Source organism: Lactuca virosa, chromosome 3, assembly GCF_052849685.1.
Source record: "Lactuca virosa cultivar CGN04683 chromosome 3, Lactuca_virosa_CGN04683_v6, whole genome shotgun sequence".
Classification (NCBI taxonomy): Eukaryota; Viridiplantae; Streptophyta; class Magnoliopsida; order Asterales; family Asteraceae; genus Lactuca; species Lactuca virosa.
Genome location: NC_136428.1, coordinates 332,385,350 through 332,404,859, shown reverse-complemented (window position 1 = coordinate 332,404,859; position 19,510 = coordinate 332,385,350).

The window sequence follows — 19,510 nt, the reverse complement described above, 5'->3', positions numbered from 1 at the left end:
TATTCATCAGTAAAAGTCATTCAAAAATTATTTTGAACTCTTAATATCATGTATTAATAGGTACAAAAAGATATTGATTCAAAAGTCTTTGTAACATGTTGCAAAAATTGTCATAGTAACATCAATAATCTTTACATAAATCACAAGAACCAAGTTTTCTCTATAATTTATTGAGCCTTTAGGCAGGGTTTTCAACATCAAAAATAAGAAAACAATTTTTCATTGTTATTAAATTGTATGAAGATGCATTCTGGAAATTTTCAGCTCAATATATGTTTTCTTTATTTTTATATGAAAATAATAAGAAAATAGAGTGTTAAATCATATAAAATACTTACACTAGTAAATAAGTTCTGGAAAAATTCTTGGATGGTCCTTTAAGTTAATAAACATTCCCCATGAAGTTTCAATGACTTTTGTTACTATTTAGTATGGTTTTTAATTTTCTTTTTATATAGATCTAATAAATTATAAAACCACTTTAGGGAATGTGAAAATATTATTTCTTATTTTTCGCAGCTTGTACCCTGTCTTTACGACTCAGAAAAATATTTTGGGAAATTTTCAAAATGTATATCTATTTTTCCATGATTTTTGTGTTTATAATGGATTAAAAACAGGAAAAATAGTTTTACTCATCCAAAATTAATAAAAATTTACCAGAAACTCTTATAATATGTTAGGATGATAAATAAAAATTTTGATGATTTTTATCTTCTGTATGCTATTTTTCTTCTATTTTCCCAAGATTTAATACACTTAAATGTACAAAAATCATAAAAATTGTGTTAAACTTTTTGAAAACACATATTAATAATTTTCCCAGATTATGTACACTGTAAAACAGTTACACAAAAATTATAAGAATTTTTCATGATAATTTACTATTTTTCCATGATTTTATGATTATTCAAGGAATTAAATGGTGAAAAATAGTTAGACAAATCAAAAATTCAAGAAAATTTATCTTAAGGTCTTTGACTTCAATTAAAACTGAAATACAAAGTTTGGGAAATTTAGAACTAAATTGATTTAGTTTTTGAATATTTAATCATTGGAACACTTCTTAAAATGTTAAATATTAACATTTCAATAATGATAATTTTCCACTTAAATTGTTATATAACAATTGATTCATTGAAATTTAATTTTCACAGAAATTTTTTTTTTGTAACTTATCATTATTAAATTTTGACACAATATTGGCATAATTCTATTGTAGTAGTAAGTATACTAGTGTTAGATTTCGATTAGAGACTCACTAGCGAATACCATTATTGTAGGAATCGGGAGTGGTACACGTGGAACGTAGTTCAAGGCACCAATAGCATCATCTCAATGTATTGTGAGTATTCACGACTCCCCTATTTTCGGTTTCTTTTAAATGTTTTGGGGGTGGGAAAGCATGTCTTAAACTATCTATGTTCATTGTATTTATTTGACTCGTATAAACTTGGTTGCCATATTTTGCATATTGTGAGTATTCATAGCCCATATTTTACGTTTTTAATGTTTTGGGGTGGAAAGCATGCTACAATTTCTATGAACATTATTTTATGAACTTGTGCTATGAACTATATGATATGAACTTTGTTGTATGAACCTTGTATTATGAACTTGTACTATGAATTTGGTGTTATGAACTTGTACGATTAAGTCCCCGGAGATCCGATACAACCTATTAACTCATATTCGAGCCGATGGTCTTATGGATAGCGTTATTCGAGGTCGACAGCCCCCACTCGCCCGGAACCGCGAGTGCATATTTCCATGAACTGACATCATAGGAACCATGGACATGATGGAATGGGGGCAGGAACGGTCATTAGGCTTGGGTTGTGAACTCATGAATGGAAACTTGATGCATATACGAATCTTATATCGTATTAGTAACGAAACTTGTATACTCATTTTATTAACGAAACTTATATACTCATTTTAGCAATGAAACTTGTTTACTCGTTTTAGTAACGAACTTTATTTCCCATGAGAATATGAACATTGCATCTCATTTGAGCAACATACTTTATCTCTCATGATGACAACGAACTTTGTTTATGCAAACTTATTTACTTATTTTGGCAATATATTTTTATTCGTGGAAACTTTTATCAAAATTTTTATTTCGATTTATGAAACCAATATTATTTTTAAATATGTGAGTACTCACCAACTATTTTTGTAGTTGATGCTCGTTTTACATGCTTTTTCAGGAATCATCTAGTAAGAGGCACGTAGAGACACAACACTTGTAGGAGCATTTGCATGTGTTGACTTTTAAATACATTGTAATCTCTTTTAAAAAGTTGTTCAAACTCATTGTAAATTTGTAATGATTTTTAATACTATGGTTGGTGTTGTCTTTTAACTTTTGCTATGAGACCCTTTGTACTGCCACGCCCCGTATTTCCGCTTTAGCGGGGTGTGACATTGGTAGGTTTCCAGCATATTGTTTTACCAACATAGGGGTAACAGGGACAGCAGTGGGGGCAGTAGCGGCATGGACCGCCACTATTTGCTTCTTTGAAGGTTCTTGCGAAGTTTGACCTTTCCTCTTGTTCCAAAACTTCTTCTTCTTGTTGTTGTTGGCATTGCTGTTATTGTTGTTGCTTCCTTTGGTTGGTTCTGGGACGACGGTCGTGACATCTTGGTAGACCCCATGATCGACGAGGGACTGTGCCAGTTGTTTGGCTCTGTCGAACGTCGTGGGTTTGGAAGCTAGCACACTTCCTCGAAGCTGGGGCGTCAGCCCCCAGACATACCTTTCCACCTTCTTGCTTTCTAGGGCCATCATCCCTGGGCATAGTATTGTCAAATCACTGAACCTATTTGTATAGGTTGTGATGTCCGAGCCCACCATAGTCAATCCCCAAAGCTCCTGTTCAAGCTTCTGGATCTCGCCCCTTGGGCAGTACTCTCGCAGTAGCATTTGCTTCAAGTTCTCCCAACCCATGGAGTTTGCCACTACCAGAGTTAGTGACTTGACGTGGCCATTCCACCACGTTAGGGCTCGTTCGGAGAAAGTACTGGCGGAAAATTTTACTTTGCTCTCTTCGGGGCATGAGCATATCTCGAACACGGCTTCCGTTTTCTCTATCCATTGGGATAGAGCCATTACTCCCCCAGTTCCATTAAAGGGGATGGGTTTGCTGTTGTAGAAGTCCTTATAAGTACATTCCCCGGAACGTCCCTGGTTTTGGCCATTAGTAGAGCTATTTATTCCTCCCCCTGATCCGTTGTTACTCATTTGATCCATTGCTGCAGTTACGGCAGCTGTTACAGCGGCCTGAAAGGCAGCAGCATCCATCGACGGAGGTGGAGGTGGTGGTGGTGGTGTTGGTGCTCCTGTAGTATTGAAGCGTTGAGGATTTCTTCTTGGTGGCATGATTATGTCATAAGTTAAGATACGAATTCTTGATAAGTCTTCAGAAATGATTATGGAAAGTCTTAGTATCCTATGTTTTGCGCTCCGAACATTACCGAAATTTGTAAGTGATGGGGGAAACTTTCAATAATAATTGTATGATTTACTTAGTATCTAAAGAAATTAATGGTATACTCAAGGAAATAATAAATGCGTGTCATTCTCATTGATATTAATATTTTATACAACGATCAGGAAATTTTGACCTTACATGGGTCTAGGGTACATCAATGATAAAGGGAAAATTTGACAGCATTCGGGCCCCCGAATTGTGTACTCACAATCCGTCGAGTTTACATTTAAAGGAAAGAGTAACACCAACACTTAGTCGATAAGTATATATATATAGCGCCAGAAGCACGCGATCTACTCCGAGCGGGTGGCACGCTGCTGACCATGGTATGTGGTTGTGGAAGTCTGAGCTCGGGCTACTTGACGTTCAGCCTCGAGGATGCACCTCTCCATTGTGGCTTGGTTTTTACGGAATTCCCTTACTTTGGCTCTAGTAGCAGTAACGTCCTTCTGAAGGGAAAAGGTGTGCTCTATTGTCCGCTCATGTTCTTCGTCCAGACGACGAAGACGTACCACAGTGACAGCAGTGGTGGCCCCTATGTCCAAGAGTTGGCTGGCATTCACTCTTGCTTGCTCGCCTTGGTTGGTGATCTGACGAACCATGATAGGGAGTGCCCTGTCAGCTGAACCCCCGTTGTTGAGGTTATAAAAGCCTCGTGCCATGCCGTAGGGTGGGCGTTGCCCTTGCTCCCTGCTCCATCGCTTCAGATCCACAGCCTAACGGGGCGTCGGGCCCTGGAAGTTTCTTTGGGGATTTGCTGCTCCTCGGGGAGGATTGTAGATCTCGGGTTCCGATTCAGTGCTCCCACCATCTCCTTCCTCTCCTGACTCTTCATCTGGGTCTTCCTCGGGATCCTCTTCAGAAGCCTCTTCTGGCTCTTCCTCGGGGATCTCTTCGGGATCTTCCTCTGGTTCCTCCTCAATCCAGCCTCCATTACCCTGGTTAGGGTAGTAGGGATCCACGGGAATGTGAAATCCTGCCATTTTGTCTAGACGAGAAATAGAGGCAAGAGAATTATATAAAAAAATTTATTTATTTGACGATTCCAAATTTTAACTAAATATCGAGGTTCGCACGATTTGTATAGTTCTTATGGTTTTATAAAATACTCCTATAGTATTTCAAATTTGTAAGTTTGGTTCTAGTATTTCGTTTGGTAAGTTTTCGACTTGTTGCCCACTACGACCATTCCTCGACATACGTTGGTCACATCCAGGATAAATATAGTTGATCAGGCTATATTTATTCTTGATCTGCTTACATACCCCGAGGCCTAATCGTAGTGTCGCAACTTGCCTTAATACTTTTGTAAAATTTTAGTTATGATACGAGACCAATGCATGTGTGTACTTATACTTTTATGTAAAATAATATATCATTTTAATTTATTAAAAGTATCGTTTATGAAAACGTTTTGTCAGAGGGTTTTAGTCCCTTTGCATTTATAGTTTGTATATCTTATGTGGTTCGATATACTTAGTTCACTATAAACAATGCTCTGATACCAATCTGTCACACCCCCAAACCAGAATGGCGGAAACATTCGGGGGTGGGTGACTTCAGGTAGTATCATAACAGTTGAATATTTGTAAAGAAAGTAACACAACCATCATAAATATAATAAAAGTTACATCGTTGCATGTAATACATGTTTCAAAAGAATATTAAAAATATGATGATTTAAAATGTTTTGATAACAGACGCCTTAGCGTTCCTTCTCCAAAAGCTGATGGTTACCTGTATTACTGATTCCCTGAGAAATACAAGTAGTTTTGAAAAAGTGTCAACAATTAAGTTGGTGAGTTCATAAGCGTTTTTGTACTAAAATTTATATGTCTTTCGGTAAAAATAACTGAACGTGTTTTCCAGAAAATCCAATATTTTCTATATATGTGTGATAGTTTGAAAAGGTTCCAAAGGCTGAAATGCAATAGTATCTTTCATGCTAAAATGGTGAAAGTGGATTTATACATATATAATGTAACACTGAATGTATTTAAGAGTCTCGTAAATCAAAATATTTCGATATTCCATGTGAGATTTATAACCATGCTATTGACCCAGACTGCCTGTAACAACGTTCTTCAAGCGTTGCCGTGTTATGACGTTTGTCACCCCAGACCTGCCGGTCTAATCGTAGCTAACAGTTTAGGTGTGGGATTTTCAATCCCGTATAGATCTATACACAAGTATCACGCTCTCCCTACAAGAGATTATGGTTTATAATACAGGACTTGAAATGCGTACTCGAGAGTACGGTGAAGCCGGATGTCTCACAAAACTTAGTATCAATAGATTTACGGAATGAAAAGTCCACATTACTTGTAAATAAAAGTATTTCCTTTTTATCTTGTTTATGTGAAGTTGTCATGAATATTTCGTAAACTATACCTATTATAGTTTTTCAAAAGTATGTTCCATTTGGTGATAAAAACTTGACGTAATACCAACTTTTCATGTAAGGTGTAACTTGGGTATTAACGTTGTTTAACATTTATAAGCAGGATGTAAGTAAAATATTCGAAACCATATATAACGGTGCGTATTTGAACCTAAGTTTTTCTCGTGTTTCACTTGTATTCCCCCCCGTAAAACATGAAAAAGACGTGAAAATGTAGGGGTATGAACTCACCTGGAAAGTGTGATGATTTGAAGAAAACGAGAATTTACTCGGGTAGCACTTTGACCGGGAAGTGGTAAGTTTCTTGGGATTCTCGGAGCTTCGGACCTTCGTCGGAACTTGGATATGTAACCGGGGAGTCGGGGTCGTCTCGGGATGCTAAACGTACAGTAGAAGTGAGAGAGAAAAGGGAAATGAGCAAGGGAAGTCGGAACCCTCGCATCTTATTTATAGGGGCTGGTCATGGTGCTAACGCGGGGCGTTCCTGCTGGGTACGCTGCGCGTTCCCCCTACACAGGGCGTTCCCCTGAACGCAACGCGTTCCGAAGCTAAATTATGTCATTGCTTACGAACCTCGGATGGGACGGCGAAGAGTCAGGTCTGCGAGCACGCACGCGGCGCGTTCCCTCGGAACGCAGGGCGTTCCCTTCGGACCCGCCTCGAAGTGTGTGCCCAAAACTTGTAAAATCCGTAACTTTCGCGTACGAGCTCCGTTTTTGACGTTCTTTATATGCACGCGAAGGTGAGAATATACTCTACAACTCTCGTTTAGAATTCATTGGCAAATTTTGATTTTATTTTTATTAATATAATTTTAACTGGCCGGGACTGGAAAAGTCCGTTAAAAATCCATAACTTCTTCATCCGACGTCCGTTTTCGTCTGTATTTTTACCGTTGTATTACCATTGTCGAGATCTTCAATACTCATTTAGGTCGCGTCGGCTAAAAGTCGCTCGATCTCTATTTCGAGTTTTTAGCTGTCTACTGTTGTTCCGAAGCTTAGAAAAATCATAACTTCCTCATACGAAGTCAGATTTGGGCGTTCTTTTTATGTATGCTCACGGTTTAACCTAATCTACGACTTTCGTTTAGATACCTAAGGCTAAAAAGTATTTTATTGAGATTTTACTTTCTACGCTTAACGGTGTTTTACCGGCTGTGTCGCAGATTTTTGATTGATCATAACTTCTTCGTTATAACTCGGATTTGAGTGTTCTTTATATTTCTGAAAACCTTAACGCGATATCTAACACTTTCTGTATCCCAATTGAGACTTTAGAACACTTCATTTTTGACGCTATTTTTATTGATTCAAAATAGTTTATAATATTTGACTTTTTGAACATTACATTGACTCGAAATATCGGGTTGTCACATAATGCAAGGTTCGTGAACCCCGTTATGCTTCGTTTATGATTGTTTTAAGTCCCCGAAAGGGTACTTAGTCGTGTTTTGATGCGTTTAACTCCCTTTTTAGGGTTTTTACATTACTAAACACATAGATTCTTCGAGACACTTGAATTCTTGACATACAAATGCACATTTTTACACATAGAATAACTTTTAGCATACAAATACTAATTAAGTTTGACTGGTTTGACTTGTTGTCTTTGACTTATTGACTTTGACTTTGACTTTGACTTGAATTTGACGGTTGTCACATTATCCCCCCGTTAGAAGGAATTTCGTCCCGAAATTTGCATTTTGAGTGGGACTTCAAGGGTTGGGGAATAGATGTGGGTACTTTTGTTTCATTTGGTCCTCACGTTCCCAAGTAAATTCGGGTCCTCGCTTGGCGTTTCACCAGACTTTTACGATGGGAATGCGGCTTTGTTTCGTCGATTTGACCTCTCGGTCCATGATTTCAACAGGTTCCTCTACAAAGTGGAGGTTCTCGTTGGTCTCAATTTCTTCCAAAGGAATGATGAGGGTCTCATCAGACAAACATTTCTTCAGGTTTGACACGTGAAAGGTAGGGTGAACGTGATTGAGTTCCTGTGGTAATCGTATCTTGTATGCCACCGGGCTAATCCTGGCGAGGATTTCGAATGGTCCGATATACCTTGGATTTAGTTTCCCGCGTTTTCCGAAACGTATTAATCCCTTCCATGGTGATACTTTTAGAACTAATTGATCCCCAACTTGGAACTCCAAAGGTTTTCGTCTCTTATCCGCGTAGCTCTTTTGTCGGTCTTGCGAAGCCTTCATTCGTTCTCGAATTTGGACGATCTTTTCGTTGTTTCCCTTATGATCTCCGGGTCAGTGAGTGCGCTGTTAGGGACTTGCCCTCTTGCTAGTTGCATATCGCCCACCTCAGCCCAACACAGGGGTGATCTGCACTTACGGCCATAGAGGGCTTCGAACGGAGCAACTTTGATGCTAGTGTGATAACTATTATTGTATGAGAATTCGATAAGAGGTAAATGAGTATCCCAAGCTTTACCAAAGTCTATCACACAAGATCTTAGCATGTCCTCTAACGTTTGAATGGTTCTTTCACTCTGCCCGTCAGTCTGTGGGTGGTAGGCTGTACTCATATCCAGCCTAGTTCCCATAGCTTTCTGTAGTCACTGCCAGAACCGTGACGTGAACCGACTATCCCTATCAGAGATAATGGATATCGGTACCCCGTGAAGTCACACCACTTCTTTAATGTAGATCCTTGTTAGTTTCTCCATTTTGTCTGTCTCTTTTATTGGTAGGAAGTGTGCGGATTTGGTTAATCTGTCGACGATTACCCAAATGGTGTCAAGTCCACCCGTTGTCTTGGGTAACTTGGTAATGAAATCCATCGTAATCCGCTCCCACTTCCACTCGGGTATCTCTGGCTGCTGAAGTAGTCCCGAGGGCTTTTGATACTCTACCTTAACCTTGGCGCAAATCAGGCACTTTCCCACACAGGTAGCTATTTCGGCTTTCATGTTCGGACACCAATACAGCTTCTTGAGGTCTAAGTACAGTTTGTCTGAACCGGGATGTACGGAGTAGCGAGTTTTATGAGCTTTGTTCATGACAACGTCCCTGAATCCACCAAATTTTGGTGTCCAGATCCGGTTCATGAAACAATGAACGCCGTCATCCCTGACTTCAAGATTTTTGTCCATTCCTCTCAGAGCTTCACCTGTCACGTTCTCTGGCTTCAAGGCTTCTTCCTGTGCCTCTTTGATATGTGCGGACAGGTGTGAATGGATGGTCATGGTTAATGCTTTTACTTGGCGGCCCGAGTATTCTTTTCTGCTTAAGGCTTCTGCAACCACGTTGGCTTTTCCGGGGTGATAACGAATCTCACATTCGTAATCGTTTAATAATTCCACCCGTCGTCTTTCCCTCATATTGAGTTCTTTTTGATTGAGAATGTGCTGAAGGCTTTTGTGATCGATGAAGATAGTTCACTTAGTGTCGTAGAGGTAATGTCTCCAGATTTTTAGGGCGAAAACTACTACTCCTAGTTCGAGATCGTGCGTCGTGTAGTTTACCTCGTGTGTCTTTAGTTGTCTTGAGGCGTAGGCAATGACCTTTCCTCGTTGCATTAACACACATCCTAAACCTTGATTTGACGCATCGCAATAAACCACAAAGTCCTCGGTTCCATATGGTAAGGACAAGATCGGAGCACTGCACAGAGTTCGTTTCAGCGTTTGGAACGCAGCCTCTTGCTTATCACCCCAGACGAAAGTCACTCCTTTTTGAGTCAAGGTGGTGAGTGGTTTTGCGATTTTGGAGAAGTTTTGAATGAACCTTCGATAGTAACCGGCGAGTCTTAAAAATTGTCGGATCTTCGTGGGTGTTCTTGGTGCTGCCCAGCTTTCGATTACCTTGATCTTTGAAGGGTCCACATGGATTCCTTCCCTGCTGACTACATTTCTGAGGAAATTCACTTCTCGAATCCAGAATTTGCACTTTGCGAATTTTGCGTACAATTTCTCCGCCCTCAGCGTCTCCAGGACTTGACGTAAATGTTGGTTGTGTTCTTCCTTACTTCGGGAGTAGACTAGTATATCATCGATGAAAACAATCATGAACTTGTCTAAGTAAGGTCGACACACCTGATTCATCAGGTCTATAAACGTTGCGGGTGCATTAGTTAAGCCGAAAGGCATCACTACAAACTCGTAGTGACCATAGCGCGTTCTGAAAGCTGTCTTGGGAATATCCTCCTCTTGAACTCGTAGTTGATGGTACCCAGATATAACGTCAATCTTTGAGAAGAAACTTGCTCCTTGTAGCTGGTCGAAGAGGTCATCGATTCGAGGCAAAGGGTATCGATTTTTAATGGTGAGTTTGTTTAATTCACGGTAATCAATGCACATACAGAACGATCCATCCTTTTTCTTGACGAACAAGACCAGTGCTCCCCAAGGCGAGAAGCCTGGCCTAATGAAACCTTTGCTCAACAGTTTGTTTAATTGACTGGATAACTCCTGCATTTCGGCTAGGGCTAGACGGTATGGCGATTTGGCTACGGGGGTAGCTCCAGGAATTAAGTCGATTAGGAATTCGACTTGTCGAGGAGGGGGCACTCCTGGAAGGTCTTCCGGGAATACATCGGGGAAATTACAGACCTCCAGAATGTCCTTGATGTCTTTCACTCCTTGTTCCTTGTCTACGACGTGGGCTAGGAAGGCGTGGTACTCCTTGCGGAGATACTTTTGAGCCTTGACACAAGAGATGATCTGAAAGTTTGAGCTAGGCTTGTCGCCATAGACAACGAGAGTTTTGCCACTCGGCAGATTAAGGCGAACGGCCTTTTCGTGACATAGGATTTCAGCATGGTGAAGTCATAACCAATCCATGCCAATGATAACATCAAAAAATTTTATGGTGACTGGCATAAGGTCGATTTGGAAAGAGTGATTGTTTAAGGTGAGGGTACACCCGGTGTAAATGTCGTTAGTGTTCTCTGTTTTTCCGTTAGCCATTTCTACGGTGAATGTGTCTTTTAGTGTTTGTGGTTTTTGTTTAAGCAAGCATTTAAATTGATGGCTCACGAAGCTTTTCTCCGCGCCACTATCGAAAAGAATGCATGCGTATGTATTGTTGAGGAGAAACGTACCGGTAACCACAGTTGGATCTGCGACGGCTTCCTCATGACCTATCGCCAGAACTCTTCCCACTTCGTCGGGGTTGGGGTTTCTTGCCTTTGGTCAGTTACGCTTGAAGTGTCCTGCTTCTCCACATCCATAGCAGGTTCGGCTGGCTCCGGCGTTGGCAGCTTGTGCGTTCGGTTGGGCCGGAGTTCTACAAAACCGGGCGGTGTGCCCCTTTTTGTTACAGTTGGTGCAATGCATTTCACGGCATGCACCGTTGTGGTGATAGCTGCACTTGTTGCACTTGGGTAGGTTCCCGGCGTATTGCCTTAATCGGAGTTGGGTTGGTAGTGGTCGTGGCAGCGTGCACAGCAACCACTTGTTGTTTCTTGGCAGGGTCTTGAGCAGGATGGCACTTCTTCTTATCCCATAAGTTCCTTTTGTTGTTTCCCTCTTTTGCTTGCTCGGAGGTGGTCATCACAGTGCCATGGCTGGCTTTATGGTCGATGAGTTGCTGTGCCAGTTCCTTGGCACTGTCAAAGGTAATTGGCTTTGAGGACAATATGTTTCCTTGAACTTGGGAAGATAGTCCCCATATGTACCTTTCCACCTTCTTTCTTTCAGTAGGAACCATCCCGGGACACAGCATGGCTAGATCGTTGAACCTTGAGGTGTACGATAGGATGTGAGAGCCTGTCATTTTGAGACCCCAAAATTCTTCTTCCAGCTTCTGTATCTCACCCCTGGGGCAGTACTCCTTCATTAACATGGTTTTCAGGTCTTCCCATGTTATCGAATTAGCCACCGAGAGCATTAGTGCTTTGACGTGGCCCTTCCACCAGGTGAGGGCTCTTTTAGAGAATGTGCATGAAGAAAATTTGACCTTGCTTGCTTCAGGGCATGCGCATATCTCAAAAATGGTCTCGGTTTTCTCGAACCATTGTAGCAACGCTATGACACCTCCATTTCCGTTGAAGGTTTTGGGCTTGCCTTTAGTAAAGTCTTTGTAGGTACACTCTCTAGAGCGTCCCTGGCCGTCCCCGTTATTAGAATTTGAGGCACCACTACCCGCACCTCCTGAATTACTGGGGTTGATTTGGGCTATCGCGGCTGCCACTGCGGCCGTCACGGCAGCCTGGAACATTGCTGGGTCGAACTGAGGGGGTGGTGGTGGTGGCGGTGGTGCAGCTCCTGCGGCGCCGCCACGTCTAGGATTTCTACGAGGTGGCATTTTCTGCCATATCAAGAATGAAAAGACAATAAGTCTTTGATAGCGCTCACAAGTCGAGAGTTAAAACTAAACATTATTAGTTCTTTATATGCATCATGATTCCGACTTGTAAAGATATTGTAAGGATCCATTCATACTAGAGGTCTATATATAATGAAATATAGACTTTATGAATGCTGATAGATTTGATTCACATGAGATGTCTGTGATAGTATCCATACTGGGCCCATCCATCAATCGTTCGATGTATAATATTTATATATAATTAAGATTTAAATAAACTTTCGAATCTAATGGGTCTGCCCTGGGCCCACAACCAAACAAGGAACATGATCCAAGGCGGAACCACCATTTCTAGGTCGACATGGTCTTAATCATATATAACTTTGATTTATACATCAAACAATCATAAATCGGACACCAGTAAATTTAATCTGAAAACAATCCATGTTATGAACTTGATGTAATACAGCAAATAGCGTGTAAATTTCATTGATATAACTTAGTATACAATATTGGGGAAAATTTAACCCTACCATGGGTCTATGCTACATCAATGTATGGGAAAATTTTGACCGCCTAACTGATCCCGGAAGTGTAAACACTTAAATCGTGAGATCGGACATAAAATACTAGAAAACAATAGTAATATTTATCCGCAAAACTAGATTAGACTGAAGCGAGCAGTGCAAACACTACTTGCGGCGGTTGAAGCTCTGAGGATCACGAAGTTCCTCATTTCGGCTCTGGATTCCGCCGCTTGGCGCTCTGCTTCTGCCAGACGTCCTTCTAGAGTGGCTCGGTGTTCTCGGAGCTCTCGTACTTCGGCTTGGGTCGTGGCCATTTCCCGTCGAAGAAGCTCGGTGCGGTCTCGAGTTCGATCGTGGTCATCATACAAACGGTGAATGCGGACGGAGTTGACTTGGCTGGTGGCACCAACTTCCATGAGATGTCGGGTGTTAACTCTTGTTTGCTCTACGTGGCGTGTGACACGGTGAACTATGACAGGGAGGGCTCGGTCGGCTGACCCTCCTCTACTGAGATCGTAGAAACTTCGTTCCATGCCATAGGGAGGTCGTTGACCTTGCTCTCGGCTCCATCGATGTATAGTTTCGGCCCATTGGGGTGTCGGACCTTGGAAGTGTTGTGGAGGGATAGGGGCAGGGTGTGGATCGTAGACTTCGGGTTCGGAGTCGGTTCCATCTGAGTCTTCTTCCTATTCACCGTCTATAGATTATTCCTCTTCCATGGGTTCCTCATCCTCCATGGGTTCTTCTTTGGGTTCTTCATCTAGGTCTTCCACAATCCAACCGGCATTCCCTTGGTTGGGGAAATAGGGATCACCCGGTAAGTGAAATCCTGCCATTGTGCCTGTACGAGAATAGGGATAAGAAGGATGTCGTGAGAAATTTTGGGAACAAGAAGTTATCGAAATTTATAATGTGCTTATTACGGTTTTTGTGTTAAAATACTCCTATAGTATTTTTATGTGTTGATTCTCGAAGTTTTTGGTAAGTTGAAGACTTCTTGCTCATCATGATCCTTCTTCGGCATACATTGGTCCTACCTTGGCTAAATATAGTTGATCAGGCTATATTCATCCAAGATCTGACTATATACCCCGAAGCTGAATCATGGTGTCCAACTTGTCTTAATACTTTTACGTTATTGCCATTATGATATCGAATTAATGAGTGCGATTGTATGAATACTTTTATAAAAATATTAATTTGTATTTTTAAGTATTTTTGAAAAGCTACGTCAGAGAATTTTTGTCCCATTGTATTTATAGTTTGTATATCTTACGTGGTTCGATATACTTAGTTCACTATAAACAAAGCTCTGATACCAATCTGTCACACCCCCAAACCAGAATGGCGGAAACGTTCGGGGGCGGAGGACGTCATGCTCAATATCATAACCATAGTGAAGAAAGTAAACACAACCATCATAAATATAATTTAAAAGGTTACATCGTTTCAAAAGTATATGTTTCCAAATAAATTACATATGATGTCAAAATATAGCAAATGAATCTACGTCTTAGCGTCTTGACTTCAGAAATCTTGTGATTACCTGTTTTACTGATTACCTGAGAATACAAGTTGTTTTGAAAGAGTATCAGCATAAAGCTGGTGAGTTCATAAGCAAATTATGAATGAAATATGAATGATGTTCTTTTTTTATACAAGTTTGTTTCCAGAAAATCCAATATTTTCTAAAGGTTTGTTATAGTCTTAACTAAACCAAGACTTAGTGTATGTAAGTAAATTGTTGCGCTTGTGTGTGTTTGGTTTTATATTTAAATAAAACTCCTTAAATCCCTGTGAACTGTGTGTTTTGTTAATTTCCCATGTCAGATGTTATAACCATACTAAACTCGAAGACCTCGTACTCGACGTTCTTCAGGCGTCGGAATGTTATGACACTTGTCACCCCAGACCTGGCGGTCTAGCTGTTGCAAGCAGCTTAGGTGCGGGTTTGTCAGACTCTATATAGATCTATACACAACTATCACGCTCTCCCTCTAGGAAATTCTGATTATAACTACAGGACTTTACTGTGGTACTTAAGAGTACCCCGATGGAGAATGTCTCACAAATTTATTTATTAACAAGTTCACGTAGTGTGTAATGAAAACTTCTTTTGTAAGTCGATTGAGTTACTGTTTTCTTTGTCAAACGAAGTGTTCAAACTATACCTATTATAGTTTATCAAAAGTGTTGTGTGTTTGAATGAAACCTTGTTATGCATGTCTTTGTATTTCCATAAAATGACATTTAAAATACTAAGTGTAAATCGTACACACCTTGCTCAGCATGTTACAAGGTGTGAACAACTCTTAAACATGTATTTGACAGTTTTACTTTAACTGTCACTATTTTAGAATATTTATATAAACATCATCGTAAGTCGAAAACTGAGTCCGTAAACTCTGAGTATTTGGAAAAAGAGTCTACTGTATCCATAAATTTTCTTATAATTTTTGGTGGTCTCAAACCAGGGTGAAAATGTTCATCTTCACAACCTGGTCCGACTTTGATGCTGCAGTGATAGGCAGTTTTGTAAAAATCACCATAAATTGTAGAAATATCGTATGGAGATGTGCAAGTATTCATTTTAAAGGTATAAACCTGAACTATTTTCATATTAAACAGTTTGGAAAGATATTAAGCTTAAGTTGGGTAAAACAGTTCGTGAACAGGTCACAACTTTTCTGTTGTAAGCTGTCAAGTTAAGTTTCAAATATGTTTTGGTGTTTTAACTTGTATCCCCCCCCCCCACCCTGAAAACTAAAGAACATGGGAAAATGTAGGGTTATGAACTCACCTTGAGTGATTTCTTGAAGAATGGAAGGTTGAAGACAAGGAGTATCATGTCAAGAACACTTGATGAACACGTGAAAGCTTGAATGATCCTAAGAACTATTTTTGGTGTTAAGATATGAGTCGATGATCCAAGAGTGTTATGAAATTATGGAATAACACTTGAGTTTAGATGGGATACTTACCAAAAGTGAAGTAGTAGCTCAAGAACACTTTCACAAAGTGGTGGGAAGTAGAGAGAAAATGAAGCTCTTTTGGTGTTTTGAGAAGTGTAAGTGTTTGAAATGATCAAGTAAGCCAAGAAATCCCTGAGGGGTTTCTATATATATTGAAGGTTGCTGGAGCAACTTGTAAGTTTGAAGTGATGTTTGCCTTGGTTTGTGTGATGTAGATAAGGTTGGCTAATGAGAGGATGACACATGGAGGCAAGTGGGCACACTTGTCCCACTTGTGGGGTAGAATACTCATCTTATTATAAAATAATGATTTTTAATTAATAATCCTTGAAAAATAAATAAAATATGAGTTTTGTGGGTTAAAAATGGTAAAAATATGAATTTGGTGAAAAAATCCCGTCAAAAATGTCAAAAACGGGCTTAGGAGGCGAAAGTAGTCGAAAACCAGACATTATGGACCGAACCTGCGATGTTCGGCTCTTAGGAGGTGAGAACCGAGAGTGGGAGAAGGAAGGGACCGAAGATGCGAGAGGAGCGAAATGGACCGAAGGCTCGAAGGTGACTTCGGTCCTTTAAGGAGCTTTGGCTTTAAGAGGTTCCCTCTAAGAGGTTTCAGTTCCTAAGAGGGGTTTCGGTTCCTAAGAGGGGTTTCGGTCCTAATTCGCTGTTTTTCAATATAACTCCCCGATTCAAGCGGTTTTTGGCCAAGTTAAGGGTCGGGATGACCCGGGTGACTATAAAAAGTTTGAGAGAGATTTTGGGAGAGATGTGGGAGAGATTTCACATACTTGGAGAGATTTGGGAGAGATTTCACATACTTGGAGAGATTTCTCATACTTGGAGAGATTTGGGAGAGATTTCACATACTTGGAGAGATTTGGGAGAGATTTCACATACTTGGAGAGATTTCTCATACTTGGAGAGATTTGGGAGAGATTTCACATACTTGGAGAGATTTGGGAGAGATTCTTAGCCATTATTATTGTATAATCTCGTAATGCAAGGTTCGTGAACCCTGTTATGCTTCGTTTATGATTGTTTTAAGTCCCCGAAAGGGTACTTAGTCGTGTTTTGATGCGTTTAACTCCCTTTTTAGGGTTTTTACATTGCTAAACACATAGATTCTTCGAGACACTTGAATTCTTGACATACAAATGCACATTTTTACACATAGAATAACTTTTAGCATACAAATACTAATTAAGTTTGACTGGTTTGACTTGTTGACTTTGACTTATTGCCTTTGACTTTGACTTTGACTTGAATTTGACGGTTGTCACACAGACGTACGGATTCATCAACATAAGTTTCCTCCTCAGGTTGATTGCTAGGGTTTGAGGTTCCTTCACCGCTTTACTCTTGAAGTTCTTCAAGGTCAATTTGCCTCCCACTGTTTCCTTGGCTTATAAACTCTATCTCTCTCGAAAGACCCCTCTCCTTGCCACAAAGACCACATTGGTCTGTAGAAGAGGTAACCAAAAGAATTTTTTGGGTAGCCGATGAAAATACACCGCTCACTACTGTGACAACCATCAAATTAAAGTCAAAGTCAAAGTCAACTAGTCAAACCGGTCAAACTTAATTAGTACTAGTATGTTAAAAGTTATTCTATGTATAAAAATGTGCATTTGTATGTCAAGAATTCAAAGTGTTTCGAAGAATCTATGTGTTTAGCAATGTAAAAACCCTAAAAAGGGAGTTAAACGCATCAAAACGCGACTAAGTACCCTTCCGGGGACTTAAAACAATCATAAACAAAGCATAACGGGGTCCACGAACCTTGTATTACGAAGTAATACAATAATAATGGCTAAAATTAAATCTTTCCCAAATCTCTCCGAAATCTCTCCCAAATCTCTCTCAACTTTTTATAGTCATCCGGGTCATCCCGACCCTTAACTTGGCCAAAAATCACACAAAACGGGAAGTTAAATGGAAAAATAGCTAAATAGGGTCGAAGCCTCTTAGGAACCCAACCCTTCTAATAGGACCGAAGTCCCCTCACGACCGAACCGAACTGTCAGAAGCGAACTAGCCATCTCGGACCAAACCTCTTGCACCCGAAATGAACCGAGCCTTCGGTCCATTTCTCCCCCTCGCACCTTCGGTCCATTTCCCTACCTTCGGTCCCTCCTTCTCCCACTCTCGGTTCTCGCCTCCTAAGAGCCGAACCTCGCAGGTTCGCTCCTTAATGCCCAGTTATCGACTACTTCGCTTCCTAAGCCCGTTTTTGACGTTTTTGACGGGGATTTTTCACCAAATTCATATTTTTACCATTTTAAACCCCCAAAACTCATATTTTATTTATTTCCCAAGGATTTATTAATTAAAAATCATTATTCCATTTATAGAAATATCTAAGGATATTTTACCCTACAAGTGGGTCAAGTGTGCCCACTTGCCTCCATGTGTCACTTCCTCATTAACCCAACCCTATCCACATCACACAAACCAAGGAAAACATCCTTTCATCTTTGCAACTTACTCCAGCCACATCTATATAAAGAAATCCTTGGAAGAGCTCTTGTCTTACTTTGATCATTTCCACACTTTTATACTTTTCTTACCCCACAAGGAAGCTTATTTTCTCTCTACTTCCAGCCACTTTTTGGAAGTGTTCTTGAGCTATTACTTCACTTTTTGGTAAGTATTTCATCTACACTCAAGCGTTATTCCATGTTTTCATAACATCCATGAATCATCTACACACATTTTAACACCAAAATCGTTCCTAGGATCATCCAAACTTTCACGTGTTCATCAAGTGTTCTTGACTTGATACTCCTCGTTTTCAACCTTCCATTCTTCAAGAAATCACTCAAGGTGAGTTCATACCCCTACATTTTCCCATTTTCTTTAGTTTTCAGGGGGGAATACAAGTTAAAACACCAAAACATATTTGAAACTTAACTTGACAACTTACAACAGAAACGTTGTGACCTGTTCACGAACTGTTTTACCTATCTCCATATGCAAATAGTTCAGGTTTATACCTTTGAAATGACTACTTGCATATCTCCATATGATTTTTCTACAATTTATGGTGATTTTTACAAAACTGCCTATCACTGCAGCATCAAAGTCGAACCAGGTTGTGAAGATGAACATTTTCACCCTGGTTTGAGACCACCAAAAATTACAGGAAAATTTATGGATATAGTAGACTCTTTTTCCAAATACTCAAAGTTTACGGATTCAGTTTTCGACGTATAATGATTCTTTCTATAAATATTCTAAAACAGTGACAGTTAAGGGTAAAACTGTCAAATACATGTTTAAGAGTTATTAACATCTTGTAACATGCTGAGCAAGGTGTGTACGATTTACACGTAGTATTTTAAATGTCATTTTATGGAAATACAAAGACATGAATAACAAGGTTTCATTCAAACACACAACACTTTTGATAAACTATAATAGGTATAGTTTGAGCACTTCGTTTGACAAAGAAAACAATAACTCAATCGACTTACAAAACAAGTATTTCATTACACACTACGTGAACTTGTTAATAAATAAATTTGTGAGACATTCTCCTTTGGGGTACTCTTAAGTACCACAGTAAAGTCCTGTAGTTATAATCAGAATCTCCTGGAGGGAGAGCGTAATCGTTGTGTATAGATCTATATTGGGTCTGACAAACCCGCACCCTAAGCTGCTTGCAACAGCTAGACCGCCAGGTCTGGGGTGATAAGTGTCATAACATTCCGACGCCTGAAGAACGTCGAGTACACTAAATCTTGGATTTTAGGAGTTTTATTTAAATATAACATCTCACATGAGAAATTAACAAAACACACAGTTCACGAGGATTTAAGGAGTTTTATTTAAATATAAAACCACACACACAC